Here is an 8,378-nt window from a genome sequence, read left to right on the forward strand (position 1 = left end):
TGCTGGAGGGTCCTTCCTGTGAGTTGACAGCTGCTGCCTGATCAGGGTGGTGGGTACTGAAGGTTGGTGTCAGTGGCAATTTCTTGGAATAAGACAACAATGAAGTCTGCTTGACTCTTTCTTCACTTACAGACTTAGAAGCCAGCATAGTATTTCTTTCTAATTATTTATTTTTGGTTACACAGGGTCTTCGTAGCTGTGCTCAGGCTTTCTCTAGTTGCAGTGAGTGGGGGCTACTCTCTAGATGTGGTGCTTGGCTTGTCATTGGGTTGGCTTCTCTTGCTGCAGAGCATGGGTTCAGTAATTGTGGCCCGTGGGCTTAGTTGCTCCATGGCATGTGGGATCTTCCTGGACTAGGGATTGAACCAGTACCCCCTGCCACCTCAGGGTGAAGGCAGATTCTTCACCATCGAGCCACCAGGGAATCCCCCTGGGTACTGATTTTAGTGCTGCTTCCAGCAGTCTTGGGAAGGAGGCACCATAGCAGAGGGCCAGGAGAAGTCAGGGGATAAGGAGGGGAAACACAGCACATATTCCAATTGCTTGAAGTGGAGGAAATGAGATGACAGGCTAATTCTTGGTGGAATTGTGGCTCAGAGGGTAAAGCGTCTGCCTGCTATGCAGGAGACCTGGGCCTGATCCCTGGGTCAGGAAGATCCCCCGGAGAAGGAAATGGCAACCCACTCCAGTACTCTTGCCTGGAAAACCCCATAGACAGATAAGCCTGGTAGACTACAGTCCATGGGATTGCAAAGAGTTGGACACGACTGAGCGTCTTCACTTCATCCAGGTTAGAGCAGCTCTGACTCTCTGAGGGGCAGAAAAAAGGGACAGGGAACAAGGAGGTGGGACGTGCTGGAGAGATTCCTATACACCTGAGCCCATGGAGACTGCGGGAGTGAACGCTCGATCAGGCATGGGACGCACTGGAGCCATCTGCGTGGGCAGTGCAGTGTGTCCCTAGAGAAGAGCCCAGCAGACCTTTTACTCATGAAATCATCTTCTCTCCTTCTCCCCTCAGAGGAGGACAGGCAAGTCCTTCCAGGCAGGCTGCAGCAGTGACCTGTGGCTCTAGGTGGACGCACTTTCTCAGCAGGTGTGCACATGAATTTATCGAGCTCTCGGATCCCAGGATCAAATACCTCTGGACTTAGAAACAGGCTCACTCTGACTCCCTGTTGAGCAATTCTATTTCTTCTGCCTGTAAAGAAGGCAATGCAGAAAGCAGTACCAACTGCGAGGCAGCATGTTGATACCTGATATACAATATTTATTATAAATATAGAGCAATTTTTACAAATCATTCAGAAGTGGCCTTAGCCAGGCAAAATTAAATTACACAGAAGTGCTTGCATGAGGGGAGGTGTACACAGTCTGTGTCAGGGTGAGAAAACCCTGAAAGAGTTACCTTGAGTACAGAGCGCTCCCAGCCACCCCTCTCTGGGGGGCCAGTTCCACACAGCAGGAGGTCCATCATGAAGATGGAATAAAGCCTTTCTCTCAGCAGCCCAAGGAGGCCCCGTCTGTGCAGAAGACTGGTGGGAAGTAGACGCGCCTCGGAGAAGGCAATGGCAATCCACTCCAGTACTTTTGCCTGGAAAATCCCACGGATGGAGGAGCCTGGTAGGCTGCAGTCCATGGGGTCGTGACGAGTCGGACACGACTGAGCAACTTCACTTTCACTTTTCACTTTCATGCATTGGAGAAGGAAATGGCAACCCACTCCAGTGTTCTTGCCTGGAGAATCCCAGGGACAGCGGAGCCTGGTGGGCTGACGTCTATGGGGTTGCACAGAGTCGGACACAACTGAATTGACTTAGCAGCAGCAGCAGACATGTCTCTCTGCCTCCCATGGACCCCATGGGAGAATTCCAGAGGCTCTTCAAGAAGCCCAGGACTGAGTCATAATCCGCCCCCTGTGTCCTAAGGAGCATGCGCACCAGTGCAGTTTTCTAGGCTGTAAGCAATGCCAACAAAGCAAGGGGGCGTGTTCCCTTCAGGGCGCTCCTGTTTCTCAAGGATCAGACACACCTCAGCAGAGACCAAGGCATCCTGAGAAGGTGAGCGGGGCAGAGGGACGGAAGAGGAGGGGGTTGATGACTGGCCTGGGACTTTCCAGGTGGTGCTAGTAGTAAAGAACCGGCCTGCCAAGGCAGGAGACAGGTTCGATCCCTGGGTGGGGAAGATTCCCTGGCGAAGTGAATGGCAAAACACTCCGGTATTCTTGCCAGGACAATCCCATGGACAAAGGAGCCTGGAGGGCTACAGTCAATGGGGTCGCACAGAGTCAGACATGATTGAGCAACTGAGCAGGATGACTGGCCTGAGGTGCCTAGAAAGGGAGTGGGATCCATTTCTGGGCATGAATGTAGAAAACTGCTGCTTCTTATTTTCTGTGTGGAGCCCCTCACACAGAAGGTTTGGGGAGCTCCTGGCCAGGGGGATGTGCAGGATTTTGGTGGCTTCTTTCCTCTAAAGCAGTCAGACTGGCTTATGCAGCAAGTTAAACAGAACCCCTTTCACATAAACAAGCAGTTACAAAAATTAAAATGGCAGAATGTCTCAGAAGGAAAAGGGAAAAAAAATAACCTAAATTGTACATTCTTTGACCATTATTTAAATAATCTCTAGAGGGTAAATTTCTGAGTCTTTTCCCCAGTCCCAGCAGATTGTATCTGATAAGAGCTGACTAGATGAAACCAGATTGTATCTGGTTGTTGTTGACATCAGCAACCTCAGATATACAGATACCACTCTAGTGGCAGAAAGCAAAGAGGAACTAAAAAGCCTCTTGATGAGAGTGAAGGAGAGTGAAAGAGCTGGCTTAAAACTAAATATTAAAAAAATTAAGACCATGGCATCTGGCCCCATTACTTCATGGCAGATAGAAGGGGAAAAGGTGGAAGTAGTGACAGAGTTCCTCTTCTTGGGCTCTAAAATCACTGCAGATGGTAACTGCAGCCACGAAATCAGAAGACATATGCTTCTTGGCAGGAATGTGATGATGACAAACCTAGACAGTGTGTTGAAAAGCAGAGACATGACTTTGCCAACAAAGATCCATGTAGTCAAGACTATGGTCTTCCCAGTGGTCACATATGGTTGTGAGAGCTGGACCATAAAGAAGACGGAGTAGTACCAAAGAATCCATGCCTTCAAACTGTGGTGCTGGAGAAGACTCCTGAGAGTTCCTTGGACAGCAAGGAGATCAAACCAGTCAATCTTAAGGGAAATCAATCCTGAATACTTGTTGGAATGACAGATGCTGAAGCTGAAATTCTACTATTATGGTCATCTGATGCAAGTTCAGTTCAGTTCAGTTCAGTTCAGTTCAGTTGCTCAGTCATATCCGACTCTTTGCGACCCCATGAATCGCAGCACACCAGCCTCCCTGTCCATCACCAACTCCTAGAGTTCACTCAAACTCATGTCCATTGAGTCGGTGATGCCATCCAGCCATCTCATCCTCTGTCGTCCCCTTCTCCTGCTGCCCCCAATCCCTCCCAGCAAACAGCTGACTCATTGGAAAAGTCCCTGATGCTGGGAAAGATTGAGGGCAGAAGGAGAAGAGGATGTCAGAGGATGAGATTGCAGGATGACATCACCGATGCAATGGACATGAACTTGGTCAAACTTCGGGAGACGGAGAGGGACAGAGAGGCCTGGCGTGCTGCAGTCTGTGGGGTCACAAGAGTCGGACATGACTGGGTGACTGAACAACAACAACAACAAGAGCTGACTGCCCCCCCACCCCAAAGTGATAATCCCTTCCTCTGTGGGCATTTCTTGAAATGAACTCCGTGAAGTTCTTTAAACATACCTGCATTTTAAAAATTAAGAGTTACTTATGGACCTAGACAAGTAGTTGTTTAGTTGCTTCTAGTAGGTTCTCTCTCTTGGAGAAGGCAATGGCACCCCACTCCAGTACTCTTGCCTGGAAAATCCCATGGACCGAGGAGGCTGGTAGGCTGCAGTCCATGGGGTCTTGAAGAGTCTGACACTACTGAGTGACTTCACTTTCACTTTTCACTTTCATGCATTGGAGAAGGAAATGGCAACCCACTCCAGTGTTCTTGCCTGGAGAATCCCAGGGACGGGGGAGTCTGGTGGGCTGCCGTCTATGGGGTCGCACAGAGTTGGACACGACTGAAGCGACTTAGCAGCAGCAGTAGGCTCTCTGGTAGCTCAGTGGTAAAGAATTCTCCTGCCAATGAGGAGACACGGGTTCAATCTATGGGTCGGGAAAATTCCCTGGAGGAGGAAATGGCAACCCACTCCAGTAATCTTGCCTGGGGGAAATCCCATGGACAGAGGAGTCTGGCCGGCTACAGTCCATGGAGTCCAAAAGAATGGGACACAACTGAGCACGCATACACTCACGCAGTAGGCTCTCTGAAGACGAGCTTTCCAAAGGAACTGGTGGTGTAGGGTAAGGGAGTTAAGAGAAGGCAAGGTTCAGAAAAAGAATGAGACTGGCACTTTACAGGAACAGATCACTTTTAACGAGGCGAGAAGGGGCAGCAGTCAGATTAGTGAGCTGCTGCACCAACCCAAGAAAAGAGTAAGTATATATAGGCATATATGTAGAAATCTGTCTTAAGGGGGCCTGTTCTTCTCCAAGGTTGTTCGGAGTAGTTATCTCTTAAACGGCTGGGGCAAGGAATTCTGGAGATCGGCCAGAGGCTGGACCTGCTGGAAGCTGGGCGTAATCAACCTTAATGTCCATTTTCTTTTTCCTTCAGTGAGAGAGTTCTTTGTTTTGCATAGAATGGTAGGGAGGACCCGCAGGGGAGTTTTAACTCCAGGCTACTTTGAGCCATGTAACTTTCCTTCAGGTGGTCTTCTAGGTAAGCATCAAGGTGTTTAAGCCCTGGTCTTGCAGGTAGACAACCTTGATGGGGACAAAGCTGTCGAATTTGCAGTCCTAACTCAATTATATATGTATTTCCTGTGGATGGTGAGTTCCTACTGGACTTTGAAGAGCTAGGAAAAGCTTTTCCTTTTCTTCTCTCTTCTTTTCTGACACATGCATTTCAGTGAGAAGGAACATAACTTGCAAATGTGTGGCAAATTCAAGTTAGACTCCAATAGGCCAGGACTGGGGTGGGAAGCACTGTTTACAACAGCTGAGACGTGGAAGCAACCTAGGTGTCCATCACAAGACGAATGGATAAAGAAGCTGAGGGACATACATACAATGGAATACTACTCAGCCAGTGTGCTCTGAATAAGCAAATGGGGAGGCCTAGGTCAGCAAATGGGGAGGGGCAGAGATTCTGACAACTGTCTCCCAAGGTCCTCTTTGCCGAAGTTCAATGACCAGGAAGGTAGGGTTTTCCACAGACTTACTCGTGGATGTGCCTTTTCATCTATTGACACCGAAGGAAAGGGCTGTGACCAGGCAGCCTGGAGGAGCCTTGTTAGAGGATTACAGGAGAGTTGGGGAAAGATTGTCTTCCATCTTCCCTGATGGTGAAAGAATCTCCTGGTGACGGAATGAGAACCTTGAGATGGCAGCAGTGTCGCGAGCACTGCCTCTTCGTTTTTGCATTACTTCTCCTTTTTGTTTCTCTTCTTCTCTCCTCCTCCTCCCTCTTCTTCTTCACTTCTCCATAATCTGTTTCTGTGGCTGTTGGAGATGGGGGACCTGAAGTTGCTTATGCTAATGTCCTGGGCATTAAAGTTCAGAGAAGACTGCAACTTTGTCAGTCTGAAAGGCATCAGCAATGGTTGTGTAAGTCAGCGTCATGGGCCAGGCCCTCACCATGTCCGGGGTGACTCAGCATCCCAGGCTTTCATCCCTTTGAAACTTTTAGCTTCAGAGAAAGGCTTTTATTACCCATTTTTTGCTGCTTGCTAACATTCTGGTGGGTGATCATTAGAAGAGATAGATTGTGAAATTCTACAATGGATATGAAGGAGGAAACAGAATAGGCTGTATCTTGAAAGCAGAGCTCCATCTTGGGCTGGACTGTGGACTTTGAGCTATATGCCCAGTATCTATGGAAACGACATACCAACTGGAAAACCAGACCCCCAGAAGGAAGAGCCCCAGGGCTCTCTATCACCTTAAAAAACCCCTAATTATCTGTGTAACTGAATAGAATCACACATTCTAAAACGCTTATTGGGGTATGACCACAACCCTATTGATAAGGCATATGAATCATGGGTTAACTTTGATTGATTGTATCTTTCTTTTTCCTTTGTTCAGCTAGTTTCAGGGAGTTTTGGGGAGGTGGGTTTGGGCATGTATGCTTAGGGTATATAAGGTTTTCACAAAAACTGGTCAGGGTCTTTGGCTAAGAGGAGACTCTGCCTTGGGCCCGCTGGTGTAATAAACTGCACTCCACTATCTGCATTGTCCTTCTGAGTGAGTTTGTTTCCCGGAACGTGTGGTTACAACAGATACAGTGATACAGCAATGAGAATAAATTAAGCACAACAGTGTACAATGAGATGGATGACTCTCATAATTTTGAATGAAAGAATCAGACACATGTTAAGGACATACTGTGTTTTTCCTATGTGGAAAAGCATGAACAGGCAGACCTATCTCATGCATTGGAAGTGAGGATGCTGGTTACTCTTTGAAGGGAAGTAACTGGAGGTCTTCTTTAGGGTACGAATGACATATTGATTGATTTGGGTGTTGCTAACATGGATTGTTCAACTCCTGAAAGTTCATAGATTTTTTTAGAAACAGGCTTTAAAAAATTTATTTTGGGCTGCACTAGATCTTCGTTGCTGCAAACAGTCTTTCTCTGGTTGTGGGTGGCCGGGGATCCTTTTCATTGCAGTGCGCGGGCTTCTCATTGCAGTGGCTTCTTTTGTTGCCTTGCCTGGAGAATCCCATAGACAGAGTAGCCTGGCAGGCTACAGTCTGTTTGGCCACAAAGAGTTGGACACGACTGAACGACTAACACTTTCACTTTCTGCGGAGACTGAACCCTGTGCTTCTGCAGCTGTTGACTTTCAACACCCCCCGAGGGAATTCAGGGGGGCATGAGGCACTCTGTGCTCCAGGGAATCTGGTGGGGTAGCTGGATATTCTCAGGAACTGATTTCATGATTCCCATCCTTGCATCTCATCTCTAGAAAAGCACTAAATCCCATCATGACGACATCACCTCCTCAGCAGAAAAGCTCTTATAACGTGGGCACTTAATTGCCTTGAACTCCTCCTTCAACGAAATCTTTTATTTTGACCTTCCCCGACTGCCTCTTCGGAGCAGGCTATCAGAGCTATCTGAGGTGCTGCCTCCCGGGCTGCAGTCCTCATTTTGCCCCCAGTGAAACCTAACTCGCAGCTCTCAAGTTGATCACCTTTTTCAGTCGGCACCCTTCTAAATCAGATGGGGTGGGAACAGCCACGTCCAAGGGAGAGCAGGGTACAGGAAGCATGAAGACCAGGGAAGAGGAGACCCATAAAAATCAGTGCTGAGAAGCAGGGCTTTAGGAAGATTGAGGAGCAGATCCAGGCCAGAGACGGAGATGAAGTTTCCTTCCCTCTCCCAAGCAGGGCAGTCAGCCTCGGAGAAAGCAGAACAAGAGGAAAGGCGGCATACCCTACAGTTTATTTGAAAACAGAAAATACATCAGGGCTACTGTCACAGCCAAACCAACCAAGATTCCAATTATGATGGCGGCAATGGTACCGGTTGTGAGTTTAAACTGAGAGTCTGTTGTGGAAAGAAAAGAAAAGAATAGAATGAATGAAAGTGACATTATTTTACAGTGGGAGGTGCTCTACGAAAGAGTTGTCAACATTAAGTAGTCTCTACTTCTGCCTTCAAGATCGATTTTCTATGGGAGAGCTGTTGTGTGGTGATTAGGTGACTAGATCCCTGTGATTTTCTTTCTCTCTCCATATATTTCTAGGTTGGTGACCAGAGTTGCCTCAGTTCCAATCTGGCCTTTTCTGCACACATATATTTCCCAAGGCTTTGGAAATGTAAGAAGGACTGATGGTTATTTTTGTATGTTACTATTTCCCACCTCTTCATGATTTTGTATGTTATAACTTCCCACCTTTTCCTGGGGCTTCCCTGGTGGCTCAGATGGTAAAGAATCTGTCTGCAGTGTAGGAGATGTGGGTTTGATCCCTGGGTTGGGAAGATCCCCTGGAGGAGGAAATGGCAACCTACTCTAGTATTTTTGCCTGGAGAATTTTTTTTTTTTTTTTTGACTTGCATTTGCCGATCTGAAGGAAGCTTCTTAGGAGAGATGCTTGGCTTCATCCACTGGGATGGTCAAAGTCCACCTTTTAGGAGAAGACATCATTTATGGTCCTCTGACAGAGTTCTCTTCCTAAACATACCAGGATAATGCTTTAACTTTCTGATATCCAGAGTTATCCTAAATCAGTGTGAAATTTC

The sequence above is a fragment of the Bison bison genome, unplaced genomic scaffold (assembly GCF_000754665.1).
Source record: "Bison bison bison isolate TAMUID 2011002044 unplaced genomic scaffold, Bison_UMD1.0 scf7180017864313, whole genome shotgun sequence".
In the NCBI taxonomy this organism is placed as follows: Eukaryota; Metazoa; Chordata; class Mammalia; order Artiodactyla; family Bovidae; genus Bison; species Bison bison.